Genomic DNA, 21167 nt, shown 5'->3' on the forward strand with positions numbered 1-21167 from the left:
CCAAACTGTGGCTCAGTTTTACCCCCTTGATCACATCGACGCTTCAGCAAATTTGTTCGAGTTGGAGGAAACCTGCACAGAAAACAAGGCAAAACAAGATGTTCGGGTGGAAACGCCTTCCCCTGAGCCGCCTGTTTGGAAACGAGGGATTCGTGCTGACTTCTCTGGACTTTCAGAGGGGGAGAGGCAATCTTTTAATGGCCTCCTAGAAGAATACAGAGATCTATTCGCCGCTGGGGATGGCAACTTAGGCCGTACCCATTTGTTAGAACACACCCTTGACACCGGTCCAGCCACCCCAGTCAAGCAGGCACCTCGTCGACTTCCCGACGAGGTTGATAGACAGCTCTCAGAGCTCTTAACGCAAGGAAGAATTGAACCATCTAACAGCCCCTGGAGCAGCCCTATTGTCTTGGCGAAAAAGCATGATGGAAGCTACCGTCTGTGTATAGACTACAGGAAGCTTAATGCTGTAACTGTTAAAGATGCCCAACCCCTTCCGAGGTCAGATGACATCTTGGAATCCTTGGGTGGTGCAAAGTTTTTTAGCTGCCTTGACCTAGCCTCTGGGTACTGGCAAGTTCCCGTCGCAAAGAAGGACCGCCCAAAAACTGCATTCGTCACACATCGGGGTCAGTTTCAGTGGACCTGCCTACCCTTTGGGTAACCAATGGACCTGGAACCTTCACCCGGCTGACGAATCTTGCCCTTCAAGGTCTTACTTGGAGAGAGTGTCTGGTCTACTTAGATGACATTATCATCATGTGAGGCACCTTTGATGAACACCTGTCCTGCCTCCGTTCTGTTTTCGAAAGGCTGCGAGATGCCGGGTTGAAATTAAAATCGTCAAAGTGCATCTTCCTCCAGCGGCAAGTTTCTTTCTTGAGGCATGTAGTCTCAGCCGACGGGATACAGACCGACCCCGAGAAAATAGCAGCTGTCCGTGACTGGCCAACTCCCACAAGTATTTCTGAGCTGAAAGGGTTCTTGGGCCTTGTGACATACTACAGACGATTCATCCCTGGTTTTTCTGCGATAGCAGAACCCCTAAACTACCTGACAAGGAAAGATGTGGAGTTTAAGTGGGGACTGCAACAAGAGAGTGCCTTCTGTGAACTGAAACATCGCCTCGTGAACCCACCAGTATTGGCGTATCCACATTTCAGCGAAAACAGCGGCCACTTCATCCTTGATACTGATGCAAGTAGTGGTCATGGTATTGGTGCTGTACTCTCTCAAAAGCAACCTGATGGTACCGAGCGTGTTCTTGCTTATGGGAGTCGTGCATTACACCGCCACGCAAGAAATTATTGTGCCACCCGTCTTGAAATGTTTGCTCTGGTTGACTTCATTGATCACTTTCGTTATTACCTTCTTGGACGAAACTTTCTTGTGCGGACAGACCATCACGCCTTGAAGTGGCTGATGTCATTTAAACAACCAGGAGGACAGGTAGCTCGTTGGCTGGAGAGGCTCCAGGAATACGACTTCACTGTTGAACACCGCCCTGGACTGAGTCATGCTAACGCGGATGCATTATCTCGCAGGCCGAGACGAAAACATGGAAGTTGCCCATCATGTGGTGATACTGAATATGTTTCCGCAGCATTCCTACAACAAAGCGAGTCGAAAGAGGGGGCGTCCAAGACCCAGGAAAAGAAATTCTCATGAACTACGGGCGAAATTGCCCAAGCCCAACGCAGTGACCCAGATATGAACTCCGTGATTGCAAGGATGGGAGAAAGCAAACCCAAACCATCACCTGGCGAACTTCTTTCTCTGAGTCCTATCTCCAGGGCAATATGGGCGCAACACGAATTACAGGAGTTAAAGGATAATGTACTGCGAATTTGCCCAAAGGAGAGGTCAAAGAAACTGAAACCCAGGATCGTCCTCCCAGAACCAGCACTGCAACGGTTACACGATGGGCTAGAAAGGAGGCACCTCGGACAGCTCAAGACGTTACGGAAAGTTCAAGCCAGATTCTGGAGGTCTAGCCTTGCAAAAGCTGTGAAAGACCATTTTACCGCATGTTTAACCTGTGCCGAGTGCAAGCCCCCCAGGAAAACGCCCAAGGCACCCTTCCGCCCTATTCCTTCGTCTTACCCTTTCCAGCGACCTCACATTGATATCGTTGGCCCACTTCCCAGAACCAAACGTGGTAACCGTTACATCTTGACTGCCCAGTGTTCGTTTACAAAGTGGGTCGAGGCCTATGCCATACCAAACCAGAGAGCAAAAACCTGCGCGAGAGCCCTGATGGACAACTGGGTTTATCGGTATGGTGCCCCGGATTCCATCCATTCCGACCAAGGGCGTAATTTCGAGTCCCGGAGACCAGGTATTCCTGTTCGACCCTTTGCTGAGACCTGGCGAGGCCGCCAAATTTCACCGGGAAATGGAAGGGGCCTTACGACGTATTGGAACGTACAACTGAGGTCAAACTGCGGGTCCACATCAGCTTTTAAGGTTGCCTTTTCCGACCCGCCTTAACAAATAAATTTATGTATGTATGTATGTATGTATGTATGTATGTAACTACCGCATCAAGAGACCACGAGATCCTGTAAGTCGCTCAAAGGTTGTACATTTTGGCAACTTGAAGCTATATCAACGTGGGAACCCGGAGAAGGACGTGAGTCGGAGGAACCAAACTGGCAATCGAGGCCGCCTGGAGAGTGGCACCATTTGCAGAGATGACTCAAGTGAAGACAGAGATGTAGATGAACCTCCAGACTTCTGCCTTCCCATACCAGAGCCAGTAGGGACAGAACACCATGTCATCCAGGATGCTGAGAACAGTGGAACTTGCAAGGTTGACGATAATCAACCCGACACACATAATGGAGTAGAAGACATTGATAGAACCCCTCAGTTCGATGACCATCAACCTCAAGCTCACTTATCACCAGGAAATCAAGTAGGAGAAGCTGACCCTGTATTTGATGTCCAGTGTAACCCTAGTGCAATGAGTGACCTAGGAGAGAACACCGCTCATACAACCCGAGAGAGTGAACAGGAAAGTACGCTTGTCGCCGATGGCGGTGTGGAGCTGGCTGAGAAGAACCCGCCAGGAGTAACAGCCGGGAGCAACCTGGTTGGGCTTGGGGTCTCTGCCAAAGAAACACCACCTGCCACCTCGCGCCCAAAGAGAGTAATTCGTCCCCCGGATCGCTATGGGGACTGGGAACTAAACACCATATGTTCTTCTGGTTATTCCATGGCTCCCAAGAACAAAGTTGAAAGTCTCAAAGCTTTCCTACAGAAGCAGACAATCGAGTACTTTGCTTAAATAGGATTGTATGCAAAGAGCTGGACCTTTCAGGAAACAAAGACGGAGTGAAATATTAAGCGTTGAGTTAGGTTGTTGCAAAGCTCCTGACCTACCGGACAGTGACATTTCTCTGAACTAAGTGAACATTAATCTAGGACCTTAAGATAACAGGATAGTGTCGTTTAACTGGTTGACTCCCTTCACGGGGGAAATCATGTAGGCATAGGATCACGTGACACAGCTTTGTGCGCGCTAGAATGTGTGCTTTTGAGAGTGACCGCTTTTGTGTGTGTAATAAAAGTGACTTTGGTTCCGTAGAATACGTTGCACGGTTGCCCTGTTTACCCGTTTATTACAAAACCATAAGGCCAATCTTAAATTTAATTCTGTGTCTGATGGGAAGCCAGTGAAGCAGCGCGTAGACTGTTGTAATATGTGAATATCGAGGAACACGACAAGTGACTCTAGCAGCAGCAGCATATTCAAAACTCTCCCAAGGCGATCACATTGGTACTGAGGAATACCATACAATAGAGAGTTACAATAATCAAGATGGCACGTGGCAACAGCATGGATAAGCGTCATTCTTACTTCAGTATCAGCTAAGTTATGGAATGCGCTACCTCATTTTATCCGAACTGACTGAGTTAACAGCTTGCATGGCTCTCCCACAGGGGCGTAGCCAGGAAGGGGGTCCTGGGGTGCCCGTGACCCCCCCTTTTGCAAGCCTTTTTTAACCAAACAACCTACAACTTGTGGCGAAAATGCCATGATGATATCTTGGCCATAGTTAAAAAGCCCTTTTTTTAAAACATTTTTTGGAATCAAAGTATTTTCGTCAGCGGCTCTTGTCAGCTTGCACGCCGCTTTTAATACGAGCCCACTGATACACAAGGGGGGCGGCGGTATAAACCATACATAGTTGGCGATCCCCGGATGTTAACATACGACGTTTCAGGTTGAAAATGTCCAAACAAACGAAGGTTTTCGGCTATTTTCAGCGCAGGGAAGAGAGGTAAGAAACGTTCTTTATCTGATTTAAGTTCCAGTCTTTCTGCTTCGATGATTGGGATCTAAGGTTTGCTCCAGTTAATTATTATGCTTGCCGTATGTGTTTCCCAGATCAGAGCAACCAGATGAATGTGTCGAGGTGGAGCCAGATAGCAAGCGAGTTAAACCCCAAAATCATTGTGGTAAAGTTTCATTCAAAATTTATTCAAAATGTACATGTGTGAATGTAGGCTTTGATTTTTCATCTCCTTTTTTTTTTGTTCTTGTCAATGATGAACACAGACGCGTACGACGAGGATACAACATCGGATATAGTCGATAAAATACCAGCGCCAACAGCGGCCTCTGGTAAGTTTAGGCTGTTTTTTTTTTTAGTTTTGGATGTTTCCATAGAACTAGAGGGAATACCGTGGTCACTCGACATATTTTTGTCGATACAGGCTTGCTGGATCTTCCAGATGAAATTGTTCTAAAGATTCTTCAATACCTACCGCTATCATGTCATTCAAAGCTTGTCAAGTACATGCAAGCGAATGTTGCAGCTATCCCATACTGCTTTGTTATGGAAACGTTTTACATTACAGGATACAGGGTACCCTACCTTTTACACGAGGCATAGTTTTAAAAGCATTTTTGAGAAGCACTGTAAACATTTCCAGCATTTGTATTTCAATGGCGAGTTCGAACAAGATTTTTTCCTTTGTTTTACTAATGGTAATGTTACACGAACTTTAGGAAATTGCTCTAATCTTGTTATTTTAGATTTGTCATCTAATTTTCATATAAAAGACGTTTCTTTTGTAGTAAATCTGTCACATTTGAAAGGGTTATACCTAGAACATTGTATAAATATTGATGATGGGGTGGCCACTAGTGCTCAGAGTAGAGATGCTCATTTACAAGCTCTAGAAAGTCTTAGTTTAAGAATGTGCGAACAGTTCAACAGTGAGGAGTTGATTGCGATTGCACGCAGCCATCCTAGTCTTCGAATTTACAAGATGGATGGCTGTTGTAATCTCGATGTTCTTTCAGCTGTGAGCATTTTAAACTGCTCATGGTTGTCATTGTCAGAATTTTTCATGACTCCAGATTTAGACTGTTATACCATAGAACAATGGAATTACTTAAAAACCATCTTTGGTGAAATAAGACTGTGCTGAACGAACTGATTGTCGTTCCAGTTTTCTAGAGAACTAAAATACGCGAGGCATTACAAAACAAACAGGGATCCCTAAGGTTTCCGTTTGATTTCTTTATTGTTGATTATTTAATCCTTTGTATACGAAGGCGTTGTTGTTAAGTAAAGAAATAATTGTTACAGTGTAGTCAAGCTGTGACTTTTTGACATTTAGGAACCATAAGATATATAATAAACATTTCTTGAGTATGAACTTTAAAATTGCTTCATTTTCTTTTGTAGTTGAAGCTATAGATGACTTTGCTGGACTGCTAACTGCAGAAAAAAGAAATCTATCAGACCAAGAAGAATTTCAGCTATTGACTAAGGACTGTAGGCCATCCGAAAAATTTGTTTTCCCGAAGACTAAAATATATGGCAAAAGCAGGTCGTTTCAAATGTCTTGGCTGAAAGAATATTCGTGGCTAGTGTACAGTCCTTCCAAAGACGGGGGCCTTTGTCGGGTATGTCTAGTGTTTCCACCAAGTGCCAACACTGCGAACACGGGGGCACTTGTGAGTTTCGCCATGACAAAATTTAATAAGGCAAATGAAATTCTAAAAGAGCATTCCAAGACGAAATATCAGAATGACGCTCTTCTTCAAGCCGAAAACTTTATAAAGATGATGCTTTTTCCAGAAAAAGCGATAGCGTCCGTTATCGAATCTTCAAGAGTAGCACAGATTGAATACAACCGCGAGGTTCTAAGAGGCATTGTATCGAGTGTAATATTCTGCGGAAAACAAAATATTGCGCTTCGTGGACATATGGAATCCGGTACGGATAAAAATTGCAGGAATCGAGGAAATTTTCTTGCCCTTCTAGACTTCCGTGCAGAAGCAGGAGATGAGATCATTGCCAAACACCTACGCGAGTGCGCAAGAAATGCTACTTACACGTCTGCCACTATTCAGAATAACATAATAGAGATAACAATGGAGTATTTGAGGAACCAAATTATTAGTGAAATCCCAGAGCATGCACCTTTTTTTACTATTCTCGCCGATGAAACAACTGAAATTTCGAATACTGAACAGCTTTGCATATCAATTCGATTTTTCGATGATACTTGTAGTAATTTCTTGGATTCGTAAGTTTGGCACGGACGACAGGTGAAGCTGTGGCAACATCAATCCTTGAGGCGCTCCAAACCTGGTCATTAGATGTAAAAAATTGCAGAGGACATCGATATGATGGAGCAGCTAGTATGTCCTCGGCTGCAAGAGGTACGCAAGCATTTATCAGACAAAAGAGCCCCAAAGCAGTCTATACACACTGCAACGCACACTGCCTGAATCTTGCCATTGTACATTCCTGTGACATTCCAATGATAAGAAACATGATAGGAACAGTTAATGAAATATGTTCTTTTTTCAAGTTCTCACCAAAAGGCACGAGCTGTTAGCGGCCGTTATTAAGGACATATGCCCTCACACACGCCGGATCACCCTAATTACTCTTTGTCGCACTCGCTGGGTGGAGAGGCATGGGGCATTCGAGGTATTTCACAGCCTTTTCAAGACATTGGAAGTAGTGACAAATGAACGTGTTTATCTTGACGAGTACGGATCCTGGAAATGGGGCCAGGGAACGCGCACTAAGGCGAACGGTTTTCTGTCAGCCATAACTCAGTTCCAGTTCATAGTAACGATGATCACAGTGATGAAGTGTTTGTCCGTCCTAAAACCACTAAGCATACAACTGCAGAAACGCGACAGTGACATTTATAAGGCTTACACCCAAGTTGGTTCTGTGAAATCAGATCTGAAAGCTATCTGAAGGCAGATTGAGGCTCACTTCAATCGGTGGTACGAAGCAAGCGTTGAACTAGGCAAAAACGTCGATGTTGAACCCGCAGTACCAAAAATTGCCAACAGACAGCAACATCGTGATAACGTTCCAGCTGCCACAACTGTTAAGTACTTTCAACGCTCACTGTGCATTCCACTGATGGACAATCTTATAACCCAAATGGACACGTACTTCAGTGAAATCCAAATGAATGTCTCCAAACTGAAGTGTTTGGTACCTGAAGCTCAAGTGACGCCACAATTGATGCAGCAATTCAGTTTTATCGAGATGATTTGGTGTCACCGGATGTCGTTGACGTTGAGCTTGTTCGTTGGCGTCGCAAATGGTCAGAAGTAGCTGACAAATCGACTCTTCCAAACAGTGCCTCAGCCACACTTAGAGAATGCGACCCTGTCTTCTTTCCCAACATAAATGTCCTACTTCGCCTTCTTTGCACATTACCTGTTACCTCCGCGGAGTGCGAAAGGTCATTTAGCACTTTAAAACGCCTGAAGACGTACTTAAGAAGCACGATGACTACCGAGAGACAGTCGGGTCTGGCAATGATGAACATCCACTATGGCAGAGCGATTGACATTGATGAGATCATCAACACGTTTGCCACTCGTCATCCACGCCGCTTTTTATTAAAAGATATTTTGAAAGATGAGCAGTGAGAACTTGTAGGCTTGTCCTTCCCACTACTCTCACTGCTCATCCGAAAAATGTCACATTGAGTCGAAACACGGCGTGGAGGTCGACATGACAATCTGGTGAGTACCCTCACTTTGACACAGTTTGACCCCCCTTTTGAAAAGTCCTGGCTACGCCCCTGCTCTCCCATACCTACCTAGCCTACCCAAAAAAATGAAGATGCTGTTTTTCACAAGGATTTGACCTTTCGGTTGAATCTACGGGGGTAAAGGTAACGTAAGAACCGTGCGTGTCTGGTCTTCTCCAAACAGAGGTGAGAGATGGTTTCATGCAGACTGGGACGCTTAAAATGCTCTGTTGTAAACATGGCGGTTCACGAGTGAAGTTGTCTCTCTGGCCTTTCTGTGGACGAATTTCAGCACCTACCGATACAATTTGGGCTAGTTTTGGAAGCTAAAAACATCAATCGATGCGGTACTTTGCCGGTAGGACTGGGTTACCCGACACTTATAACAAAAAGTATATGAAATGAGAATCGGGGATCTTCCCATGTCATGAAATGGCAGAGTTACCCAGAATTCTTTTTGGGCATAAACGAGGCAACTAGAGAAGCACGAGACTGGCCCTCGTCAAATGGCTGGAGCTCAGCCGGGGGAAAAAGTAGTGAGAAGAAGATTTCCAGCCAGATAATAAGGATAAGCCCTGGTGTGTGCTGTTAATGTAGACCTTTGATTTCTGAACAAGTTTTTATCATAGAAAATTCGCGACAATACAATTTTTTATTTGCTGCTAATGTTGTAGCGAAAACGGGCCTTTCGTCAGTTGTTCTTGTCAAAATAACGGTATAATATATATAGGAGAATACTAAGATTTGCATTTGCAGATTACGAAAGGCCAACTCAATATGATCTATAGGTAAGTATGGGAGAGCCAGAACATTTGCGTATGCATGCGCAGACGGCATGTTTGAACAAGAGATAAAAAGAGGAGTACCTCCAGACGTGGCGCTGGAGCGTCGCAGCAAACGAGTCATCCCGGGATTTCGGCCCGTGCAATCGCTTTTTGACGCAGTTGGCCCTTCGCTGCTTTCTGCTACCGATCTCGCCTCCCAGTACGGCATTGAGAGAGACATATGTCAGTCCCTAAACCATATGAGAAAAACCCCACGCCTACTCACAGCTCCAAACCGCCCTTGTCATTACAATTTAACGTTAGATTGCGATGGCACATATATTCAACTTTAAAGTAATCTCACCTCTCATATGGTAAGCACTGGAGTCGTGTAAAACATAGTGTACGCATGCGCCCTGCCAAAAGTAACACAGACACACACAAACACACACACAAGTGTAAACTTTCTTCTATCTCGTATTGCAGAGTAATTGCAAGAGCTAATATCTTCCAGACATTACATTTTCAGCTATAATACACAGCCCATACGGGTAAAGTGAGCTAAATACGAAATATTTAAAGACGCAATATTTTTTTAAAAACCAGCTGTACTAAACAAAAAACCGCCTGGATTCGAATTTAAAACCTGTTAACTCAGCCAGTACGGATAAAATCAGGTAGCGAATTCCATAACTTAGCTGATCCTAAAGTAAGAAAGAGAATTAAGACCATAACTGTTAGTTCTAGATTTATTGAGGGACAAAACGTACTTACCGCAAACATCGATCAGAAAAAGACCGGAAAGAACCGGTGCAGAATATTCCTTTTAGCCTCTAAGTACTACGTTTTATAAAAACTGCTATTTTGTAGTGTTTGCAGCAGTTTTTCACAAAAACAGGAAAAACGTTTATCATAACAAAATTATAAAAAAAAGTTAAAATCAGAGTGCCATTGCAAAATTGTGCAAAACGTTCCTTTTAGCCTCAAAATACAAAGTTTTATCAAAAGAGCTATTTTGCAATGTTTGCCGCAGTTTTCTAGTAAAAACAGCAAAAACGTTTATCATAACAAAATTCTGAAAAAGATTAAAACTACAGTGCCATTGAAAAATTGTGCAAAACGTTCGTTTTAGCCTATAAATACAACGTTTTATAAAAAACTGCAACTTCGCAGCGTTTGAAGCAGCTTTCCAGTAAAACAGAAAGAAACGTTTATGATAACAAAATATTAAAAAAGGTAAAATTACAGTACCATTGCAAATTGTGCAAAACGTTCGTTTTAGCCTCTAAATACAGCGTGTTATGAAAACTGCTACTTTGCAGTGTTTACAGCAGTTTTCCAGTAAAAACAGCGACAAAGTTTATAATGACAAAATTTTAAAAAACTTCAAATTACAGTGCCATTGCAAAACTGTGCAAAAGGAACGTTTTAGCCTAAAAATAACACGTTTTATGAAAACTGCTATTTTCCAGTGTTTGCAGCAGTTTTCCACAAAAAACAGCAAAAACGTTTATCATGACCAAATTTTAAAAAAGTTAAAACTACAGTGCCATTGCAAAATTGTGCAAAACGTTCGTTTTAGCCACTAAATACAACATTTTGTGAAAACTGCTAATTTAATGTGTTTGCAGCAGTTTTCCGGTAAAAACAGGAAAAACGTTTATCATGACCAAATTTAAAAAAAAATTAAAATGATAGTGACATTGCAAAATTGTGCAAAACGTTCCTTTTAGCCTCTAAATACAACGCTTTATCAAAACTTTTACTTTGCAGTGTTTGCAGCAGTTTTCCAGTAAAAACAGCAAAAACCTTTATCAAGACCAAATTTTAAAAAAGTTAAAATTACAGTGCCAGTGCAAAATTGTGCAAAACGTTCGTTTTAGCCTCTAAATAACACGTTTTATGAAAACTGCTATTTTGCAGTGTTTGCAGCAGTTTTCCAGTAAAAACAGCAAAAACGTTTATCATGACCAAATTTTAAAAAAGTTAAAATTACAGTGCCAGTGCAAAATTGTGCAAAACGTTCGTTTTAGCCTCTAAATAACACGTTTTATGAAAACTGCTATTTTGCAGTGTTTGCAGCAGTTTTCCAGTAAAAACAGCAAAAACGTTTATCATGACCAATTTTTAAAAAAGTTAAAATTACAGTGCCATTGCAAAATTGTGCAAAACGTTCGTTTTAGCCTCTAAATAACACGTTTTATGAAAACTGCTATTTTCCAGTGTTTGCAGCAGTTTTCCATTAAAAACAGAAAGAAAACATTAATGATAAAATTTTTAAGAGTGAAAATTACAGTGGCATTGCAAAATTGTGAAAAACGTTCGTTTTTGCCTCTAAATAACACGTTTTATGAAAACTGCTAATTTGCAGTGTTTGCAGCAGTTTTACAGTAAAAACAGCAAAAACGTTTATCATGACCAAATTTTAAAAAAGGTAAAATTACAGTGCCAGTGCAAAATTGTGCAAAACGTTCGTTTTAGCCTCTAAATAACACGTTTTATGAAAACTGCTTTTTTGCAGTGTTTGCCGAGGTTTTCCAGTAAAAACAGCAAAAACCTTTATCATGAAAAAAATTTAAGAAAGTTAAAATTAGAGTGCCATTGGAAAACGTTCGTTTTGGCCTCTAAATAATACGTTTTATGAAAACTGCTATTTTGCAAAGTTTGCAGCAAGTTTAATGTAAAAACGGCAAAAACGTTTATCATGATTAATTTTTAAAAAAGTTAAAATTACAGTGCCAGTGCAAAATTGTGCAAAACGTTCGTTTTAGCCTCTAAATAACACGTTTTATGAAAACTGCTATTTTGCAGTGTTTGCAGCAGTTTTCCAGTAAAAACAGCAAAAACGTTTATCATGACCAATTTTTAAAAAAGTTAAAATTACAGTGCCAGTGCAAAATTGTGCAAAACGTTCGTTTTAGCCTCTAAATAACACGTTTTATGAAAACTGCTATTTTGCAGTGTTTGCAGCAGTTTTCCAGTAAAAACAGCAAAAACGTTTATCATGACCAATTTTTAAAAAAGTTAAAATTACAGTGCCAGTGCAAAATTGTGCAAAACGTTCGTTTTAGCCTCTAAATAACACGTTTTATGAAAACTGCTATTTTGCAGTGTTTGCAGCAGTTTTCCAGTAAAAACAGCAAAAACGTTTATCATGACCAATTTTAAAAAAGTTAAAATTACAGTGCCAGTGCAAAATTGTGCAAAACGTTCGTTTTAGCCTCTAAATAACACGTTTTATGAAAACTGCTATTTTGCAGTGTTTGCAGCAGTTTTCCAGTAAAAACAGCAAAAACGTTTATCATGACCAATTTTTAAAAAAGTTAAAATTACAGTGCCAGTGCAAAATTGTGCAAAACGTTCGTTTTAGCCTCTAAATAACACGTTTTATGAAAACTGCTATTTTGCAGTGTTTGCAGCAGTTTTCCAGTAAAAACAGCAAAAACGTTTATCATGACCAATTTTTAAAAAAGTTAAAATTACAGTGCCAGTGCAAAATTGTGCAAAACGTTCGTTTTAGCCTCTAAATAACACGTTTTATGAAAACTGCTATTTTGCAGTGTTTGCAGCAGTTTTCCAGTAAAAACAGCAAAAACGTTTATCATGACCAATTTTTAAAAAAGTTAAAATTACAGTGCCAGTGCAAAATTGTGCAAAACGTTCGTTTTAGCCTCTAAATAACACGTTTTATGAAAACTGCTATTTTGCAGTGTTTGCAGCAGTTTTCCAGTAAAAACAGCAAAAACGTTTATCATGACCAATTTTTAAAAAAGTTAAAATTACAGTGCCAGTGCAAAATTGTGCAAAACGTTCGTTTTAGCCTCTAAATAACACGTTTTATGAAAACTGCTATTTTGCAGTGTTTGCAGCAGTTTTCCAGTAAAAACAGCAAAAACGTTTATCATGACCAATTTTTAAAAAAGTTAAAATTACAGTGCCAGTGCAAAATTGTGCAAAACGTTCGTTTTAGCCTCTAAATAACACGTTTTATGAAAACTGCTATTTTGCAGTGTTTGCAGCAGTTTTCCAGTAAAAACAGCAAAAACGTTTATCATGACCAATTTTTAAAAAAGTTAAAATTACAGTGCCAGTGCAAAATTGTGCAAAACGTTCGTTTTAGCCTCTAAATAACACGTTTTATGAAAACTGCTATTTTGCAGTGTTTGCAGCAGTTTTCCAGTAAAAACAGCAAAAACGTTTATCATGACCAATTTTTAAAAAAGTTAAAATTACAGTGCCAGTGCAAAATTGTGCAAAACGTTCGTTTTAGCCTCTAAATAACACGTTTTATGAAAACTGCTATTTTGCAGTGTTTGCAGCAGTTTTCCAGTAAAAACAGCAAAAACGTTTATCATGACCAATTTTTAAAAAAGTTAAAATTACAGTGCCAGTGCAAAATTGTGCAAAACGTTCGTTTTAGCCTCTAAATAACACGTTTTATGAAAACTGCTATTTTGCAGTGTTTGCAGCAGTTTTCCAGTAAAAACAGCAAAAACGTTTATCATGACCAATTTTTAAAAAAGTTAAAATTACAGTGCCAGTGCAAAATTGTGCAAAACGTTCGTTTTAGCCTCTAAATAACACGTTTTATGAAAACTGCTATTTTGCAGTGTTTGCAGCAGTTTTCCAGTAAAAACAGCAAAAACGTTTATCATGACCAATTTTTAAAAAAGTTAAAATTACAGTGCCAGTGCAAAATTGTGCAAAACGTTCGTTTTAGCCTCTAAATAACACGTTTTATGAAAACTGCTATTTTGCAGTGTTTGCAGCAGTTTTCCAGTAAAAACAGCAAAAACGTTTATCATGACCAATTTTTAAAAAAGTTAAAATTACAGTGCCAGTGCAAAATTGTGCAAAACGTTCGTTTTAGCCTCTAAATAACACGTTTTATGAAAACTGCTATTTTGCAGTGTTTGCAGCAGTTTTCCAGTAAAAACAGCAAAAACGTTTATCATGACCAATTTTTAAAAAAGTTAAAATTACAGTGCCAGTGCAAAATTGTGCAAAACGTTCGTTTTAGCCTCTAAATAACACGTTTTATGAAAACTGCTATTTTGCAGTGTTTGCAGCAGTTTTCCAGTAAAAACAGCAAAAACGTTTATCATGACCAATTTTTAAAAAAGTTAAAATTACAGTGCCAGTGCAAAATTGTGCAAAACGTTCGTTTTAGCCTCTAAATAACACGTTTTATGAAAACTGCTATTTTGCAGTGTTTGCAGCAGTTTTCCAGTAAAAACAGCAAAAACGTTTATCATGACCAATTTTTAAAAAAGTTAAAATTACAGTGCCAGTGCAAAATTGTGCAAAACGTTCGTTTTAGCCTCTAAATAACACGTTTTATGAAAACTGCTATTTTGCAGTGTTTGCAGCAGTTTTCCAGTAAAAACAGCAAAAACGTTTATCATGAAAAAATTTCTAAAAAAGTTAAAATTACAGTGCCAGTGCAAAATTGTGCAAAACGTTCGTTTTAGCCTCTAAATAACACGTTTTATGAAAACTGCTATTTTGCAGTGTTTGCAGCAGTTTTCCAGTAAAAACAGCAAAAACGTTTATCATGACCAATTTTTAAAAAAGTTAAAATTACAGTGCCAGTGCAAAATTGTGCAAAACGTTCGTTTTAGCCTCTAAATAACACGTTTTATGAAAACTGCTATTTTGCAGTGTTTGCAGCAGTTTTCCAGTAAAAACAGCAAAAACGTTTATCATGACCAATTTTTAAAAAGTTAAAATTACAGTGCCAGTGCAAAATTGTGCAAAACGTTCGTTTTAGCCTCTAAATAACACGTTTTATGAAAACTGCTATTTTGCAGTGTTTGCAGCAGTTTTCCAGTAAAAACAGCAAAAACGTTTATCATGACCAATTTTTAAAAAAGTTAAAATTACAGTGCCAGTGCAAAATTGTGCAAAACGTTCGTTTTAGCCTCTAAATAACACGTTTTATGAAAACTGCTATTTTGCAGTGTTTGCAGCAGTTTTCCAGTAAAAACAGCAAAAACGTTTATCATGACCAATTTTTAAAAAAGTTAAAATTACAGTGCCAGTGCAAAATTGTGCAAAACGTTCGTTTTAGCCTCTAAATAACACGTTTTATGAAAACTGCTATTTTGCAGTGTTTGCAGCAGTTTTCCAGTAAAAACAGCAAAAACGTTTATCATGACCAATTTTTAAAAAAGTTAAAATTACAGTGCCAGTGCAAAATTGTGCAAAACGTTCGTTTTAGCCTCTAAATAACACGTTTTATGAAAACTGCTATTTTGCAGTGTTTGCAGCAGTTTTCCAGTAAAAACAGCAAAAACGTTTATCATGACCAATTTTTAAAAAAGTTAAAATTACAGTGCCAGTGCAAAATTGTGCAAAACGTTCGTTTTAGCCTCTAAATAACACGTTTTATGAAAACTGCTATTTTGCAGTGTTTGCAGCAGTTTTCCAGTAAAAACAGCAAAAACGTTTATCATGACCAATTTTTAAAAAAGTTAAAATTACAGTGCCAGTGCAAAATTGTGCAAAACGTTCGTTTTAGCCTCTAAATAACACGTTTTATGAAAACTGCTATTTTGCAGTGTTTGCAGCAGTTTTCCAGTAAAAACAGCAAAAACGTTTATCATGACCAATTTTTAAAAAAGTTAAAATTACAGTGCCAGTGCAAAATTGTGCAAAACGTTCGTTTTAGCCTCTAAATAACACGTTTTATGAAAACTGCTATTTTGCAGTGTTTGCAGCAGTTTTCCAGTAAAAACAGCAAAAACGTTTATCATGACCAATTTTTAAAAAAGTTAAAATTACAGTGCCAGTGCAAAATTGTGCAAAACGTTCGTTTTAGCCTCTAAATAACACGTTTTATGAAAACTGCTATTTTGCAGTGTTTGCAGCAGTTTTCCAGTAAAAACAGCAAAAACGTTTATCATGACCAATTTTTAAAAAAGTTAAAATTACAGTGCCAGTGCAAAATTGTGCAAAACGTTCGTTTTAGCCTCTAAATAACACGTTTTATGAAAACTGCTATTTTGCAGTGTTTGCAGCAGTTTTCCAGTAAAAACAGCAAAAACGTTTATCATGACCAATTTTTAAAAAAGTTAAAATTACAGTGCCAGTGCAAAATTGTGCAAAACGTTCGTTTTAGCCTCTAAATAACACGTTTTATGAAAACTGCTATTTTGCAGTGTTTGCAGCAGTTTTCCAGTAAAAACAGCAAAAACGTTTATCATGACCAATTTTTAAAAAAGTTAAAATTACAGTGCCAGTGCAAAATTGTGCAAAACGTTCGTTTTAGCCTCTAAATAACACGTTTTATGAAAACTGCTATTTTGCAGTGTTTGCAGCAGTTTTCCAGTAAAAACAGCAAAAACGTTTATCATGACCAATTTTTAAAAAAGTTAAAATTACAGTGCCAGTGCAAAATTGTGCAAAACGTTCGTTTTAGCCTCTAAATACCACGTTTTATGAAAACTGCTATTTTGCAGTGTTTGCAGCAGTTTTCCAGTAAAAACAGCAAAAACGTTTATCATGACCAATTTTTAAAAAAGTTAAAATTACAGTGCCAGTGCAAAATTGTGCAAAACGTTCGTTTTAGCCTCTAAATAACACGTTTTATGAAAACTGTTATTTTGCAGTGTTTGCAGCAGTTTTCCAGTAAAAACAGCAAAAACGTTTATCATGACCAATTTTTAAAAAAGTTAAAATTACAGTGCCAGTGCAAAATTGTGCAAAACGTTCGTTTTAGCCTCTAAATAACACGTTTTATGAAAACTGCTATTTTGCAGTGTTTGCAGCAGTTTTCCAGTAAAAACAGCAAAAACGTTTATCATGACCAATTTTTAAAAAAGTTAAAATTACAGTGCCAGTGCAAAATTGTGCAAAACGTTCGTTTTAGCCTCTAAATAACACGTTTTATGAAAACTGCTATTTTGCAGTGTTTGCAGCAGTTTTCCAGTAAAAACAGCAAAAACGTTTATCATGACCAATTTTTAAAAAAGTTAAAATTACAGTGCCAGTGCAAAATTGTGCAAAACGTTCGTTTTAGCCTCTAAATAACACGTTTTATGAAAACTGCTATTTTGCAGTGTTTGCAGCAGTTTTCCAGTAAAAACAGCAAAAACGTTTATCATGACCAATTTTTAAAAAAGTTAAAATTACAGTGCCAGTGCAAAATTGTGCAAAACGTTCGTTTTAGCCTCTAAATAACACGTTTTATGAAAACTGCTATTTTGCAGTGTTTGCAGCAGTTTTCCAGTAAAAACAGCAAAAACGTTTATCATGACCAATTTTTAAAAAAGTTAAAATTACAGTGCCAGTGCAAAATTGTGCAAAACGTTCGTTTTAGCCTCTAAATAACACGTTTTATGAAAACTGCTATTTTGCAGTGTTTGCAGCAGTTTTCCAGTAAAAACAGCAAAAACGTTTATCATGACCAATTTTTAAAAAAGTTAAAATTACAGTGCCAGTGCAAAATTGTGCAAAACGTTCGTTTTAGCCTCTAAATAACACGTTTTATGAAAACTGCTATTTTGCAGTGTTTGCAGCAGTTTTCCAGTAAAAACAGCAAAAACGTTTATCATGACCAATTTTTAAAAAAGTTAAAATTACAGTGCCAGTGCAAAATTGTGCAAAACGTTCGTTTTAGCCTCTAAATAACACGTTTTATGAAAACTGCTATTTTGCAGTGTTTGCAGCAGTTTTCCAGTAAAAACAGCAAAAACGTTTATCATGACCAATTTTTAAAAAAGTTAAAATTACAGTGCCAGTGCAAAATTGTGCAAAACGTTCGTTTTAGCCTCTAAATAACACGTTTTATGAAAACTGCTATTTTGCAGTGTTTGCAGCAGTTTTCCAGTAAAAACAGCAAAAACGTTTATCATGACCAATTTTTAAAAAAGTTAAAATTACAGTGCCAGTGCAAAATTGTGCAAAACGTTCGTTTTAGCCTCTAAATAACACGTTTTATGAAAACTGCTATTTTGCAGTGTTTGCAGCAGTTTTCCAGTAAAAACAGCAAAAACGTTTATCATGACCAATTTTTAAAAAAGTTAAAATTACAGTGCCAGTGCAAAATTGTGCAAAACGTTCGTTTTAGCCTCTAAATAACACGTTTTATGAAAACTGCTATTTTGCAGTGTTTGCAGCAGTTTTCCAGTAAAAACAGCAAAAACGTTTATCATGACCAATTTTTAAAAAAGTTAAAATTACAGTGCCAGTGCAAAATTGTGCAAAACGTTCGTTTTAGCCTCTAAATAACACGTTTTATGAAAACTGCTATTTTGCAGTGTTTGCAGCAGTTTTCCAGTAAAAACAGCAAAAACGTTTATCATGACCAATTTTTAAAAAAGTTAAAATTACAGTGCCAGTGCAAAATTGTGCAAAACGTTCGTTTTAGCCTCTAAATAACACGTTTTATGAAAACTGCTATTTTGCAGTGTTTGCAGCAGTTTTCCAGTAAAAACAGCAAAAACGTTTATCATGACCAATTTTTAAAAAAGTTAAAATTACAGTGCCAGTGCAAAATTGTGCAAAACGTTCGTTTTAGCCTCTAAATAACACGTTTTATGAAAACTGCTATTTTGCAGTGTTTGCAGCAGTTTTCCAGTAAAAACAGCAAAAACGTTTATCATGACCAATTTTAAAAAAGTTAAAATTACAGTGCCAGTGCAAAATTGTGCAAAACGTTCGTTTTAGCCTCTAAATAACACGTTTTATGAAAACTGCTATTTTGCAGTGTTTGCAGCAGTTTTCCAGTAAAAACAGCAAAAACGTTTATCATGACCAATTTTTAAAAAAGTTAAAATTACAGTGCCAGTGCAAAATTGTGCAAAACGTTCGTTTTAGCCTCTAAATAACACGTTTTATGAAAACTGCTATTTTGCAGTGTTTGCAGCAGTTTTCCAGTAAAAACAGCAAAAACGTTTATCATGACCAATTTTTAAAAAAGTTAAAATTACAGTGCCAGTGCAAAATTGTGCAAAACGTTCGTTTTAGCCTCTAAATAACACGTTTTATGAAAACTGCTATTTTGCAGTGTTTGCAGCAGTTTTCCAGTAAAAACAGCAAAAACGTTTATCATGACCAATTTTTAAAAAAGTTAAAATTACAGTGCCAGTGCAAAATTGTGCAAAACGTTCGTTTTAGCCTCTAAATAACACGTTTTATGAAAACTGCTATTTTGCAGTGTTTGCAGCAGTTTTCCAGTAAAAACAGCAAAAACGTTTATCATGACCAATTTTTAAAAAAGTTAAAATTACAGTGCCAGTGCAAAATTGTGCAAAACGTTCGTTTTAGCCTCTAAATAACACGTTTTATGAAAACTGCTATTTTGCAGTGTTTGCAGCAGTTTTCCAGTAAAAACAGCAAAAACGTTTATCATGACCAATTTTTAAAAAAGTTAAAATTACAGTGCCAGTGCAAAATTGTGCAAAACGTTCGTTTTAGCCTCTAAATAACACGTTTTATGAAAACTGCTATTTTGCAGTGTTTGCAGCAGTTTTCCAGTAAAAACAGCAAAAACGTTTATCATGACCAATTTTTAAAAAGTTAAAATTACAGTGCCAGTGCAAAATTGTGCAAAACGTTCGTTTTAGCCTCTAAATAACACGTTTTATGAAAACTGCTATTTTGCAGTGTTTGCAGCAGTTTTCCAGTAAAAACAGCAAAAACGTTTATCATGACCAATTTTTAAAAAAGTTAAAATTACAGTGCCAGTGCAAAATTGTGCAAAACGTTCGTTTTAGCCTCTAAATAACACGTTTTATGAAAACTGCTATTTTGCAGTGTTTGCAGCAGTTTTCCAGTAAAAACAGCAAAAACGTTTATCATGACCAATTTTTAAAAAAGTTAAAATTACAGTGCCAGTGCAAAATTGTGCAAAACGTTCGTTTTAGCCTCTAAATAACACGTTTTATGAAAACTGCTATTTTGCAGTGTTTGCAGCAGTTTTCCAGTAAAAACAGCAAAAACGTTTATCATGACCAATTTTTAAAAAAGTTAAAATTACAGTGCCAGTGCAAAATTGTGCAAAACGTTCGTTTTAGCCTCTAAATAACACGTTTTATGAAAACTGCTATTTTGCAGTGTTTGCAGCAGTTTTCCAGTAAAAACAGCAAAAACGTTTATCATGACCAATTTTTAAAAAAGTTAAAATTACAGTGCCAGTGCAAAATTGTGCAAAACGTTCGTTTTAGCCTCTAAATAACACGTTTTATGAAAACTGCTATTTTGCAGTGTTTGCAGCAGTTTTCCAGTAAAAACAGCAAAAACGTTTATCATGACCAATTTTTAAAAAAGTTAAAATTACAGTGCCAGTGCAAAATTGTGCAAAACGTTCGTTTTAGCCTCTAAATAACACGTTTTATGAAAACTGCTATTTTGCAGTGTTTGCAGCAGTTTTCCAGTAAAAACAGCAAAAACGTTTATCATGACCAATTTTTAAAAAAGTTAAAATTACAGTGCCAGTGCAAAATTGTGCAAAACGTTCGTTTTAGCCTCTAAATAACACGTTTTATGAAAACTGCTATTTTGCAGTGTTTGCAGCAGTTTTCCAGTAAAAACAGCAAAAACGTTTATCATGACCAATTTTTAAAAAAGTTAAAATTACAGTGCCAGTGCAAAATTGTGCAAAACGTTCGTTTTAGCCTCTAAATAACACGTTTTATGAAAACTGCTATTTTGCAGTGTTTGCAGCAGTTTTCCAGTAAAAACAGCAAAAACGTTTATCATGACCAATTTTTAAAAAAGTTAAAATTACAGTGCCAGTGCAAAATTGTGCAAAACGTTCGTTTTAGCCTCTAAATAACACGTTTTATGAAAACTGCTATTTTGCAGTGTTTGCAGCAGTTTTCCAGTAAAAACAGCAAAAACGTTTATCATGACCAATTTTTAAAAAAGTTAAAATTACAGTGCCAGTGCAAAATTGTGCAAAACGTTCGTTTTAGCCTCTAAATAACACGTTTTATGAAAACTGCTATTTTGCAGTGTTTGCAGCAGTTTTCCAGTAAAAACAGCAAAAACGTTTATCATGACCAATTTTTAAAAAAGTTAAAATTACAGTGCCAGTGCAAAATTGTGCAAAACGTTCGTTTTAGCCTCTAAATAACACGTTTTATGAAAACTGCTATTTTGCAGTGTTTGCAGCAGTTTTCCAGTAAAAACAGCAAAAACGTTTATCATGACCAATTTTTAAAAAAGTTAAAATTACAGTGCCAGTGCAAAATTGTGCAAAACGTTCGTTTTAGCCTCTAAATAACACGTTTTATGAAAACTGCTATTTTGCAGTGTTTGCAGCAGTTTTCCAGTAAAAACAGCAAAAACGTTTATCATGACCAATTTTTAAAAAAGTTAAAATTACAGTGCCAGTGCAAAATTGTGCAAAACGTTCGTTTTAGC

The 21167-nt window shown here is 37.6% G+C and overlaps 1 pseudogene; it reads left to right on the forward strand.

Moving 5' to 3' along the window:
* The first annotated feature begins 6824 nt into the window (after nt 1–6824).
* On the forward strand, nt 6825–7930 carry LOC138009742 (52 kDa repressor of the inhibitor of the protein kinase-like; annotated as a pseudogene).
* Nucleotides 7931–21167: the final 13237 nt, after the last annotated feature.

Source organism: Montipora foliosa, chromosome 7 (assembly GCF_036669935.1).
Source record: "Montipora foliosa isolate CH-2021 chromosome 7, ASM3666993v2, whole genome shotgun sequence".
Classification (NCBI taxonomy): Eukaryota; Metazoa; Cnidaria; class Anthozoa; order Scleractinia; family Acroporidae; genus Montipora; species Montipora foliosa.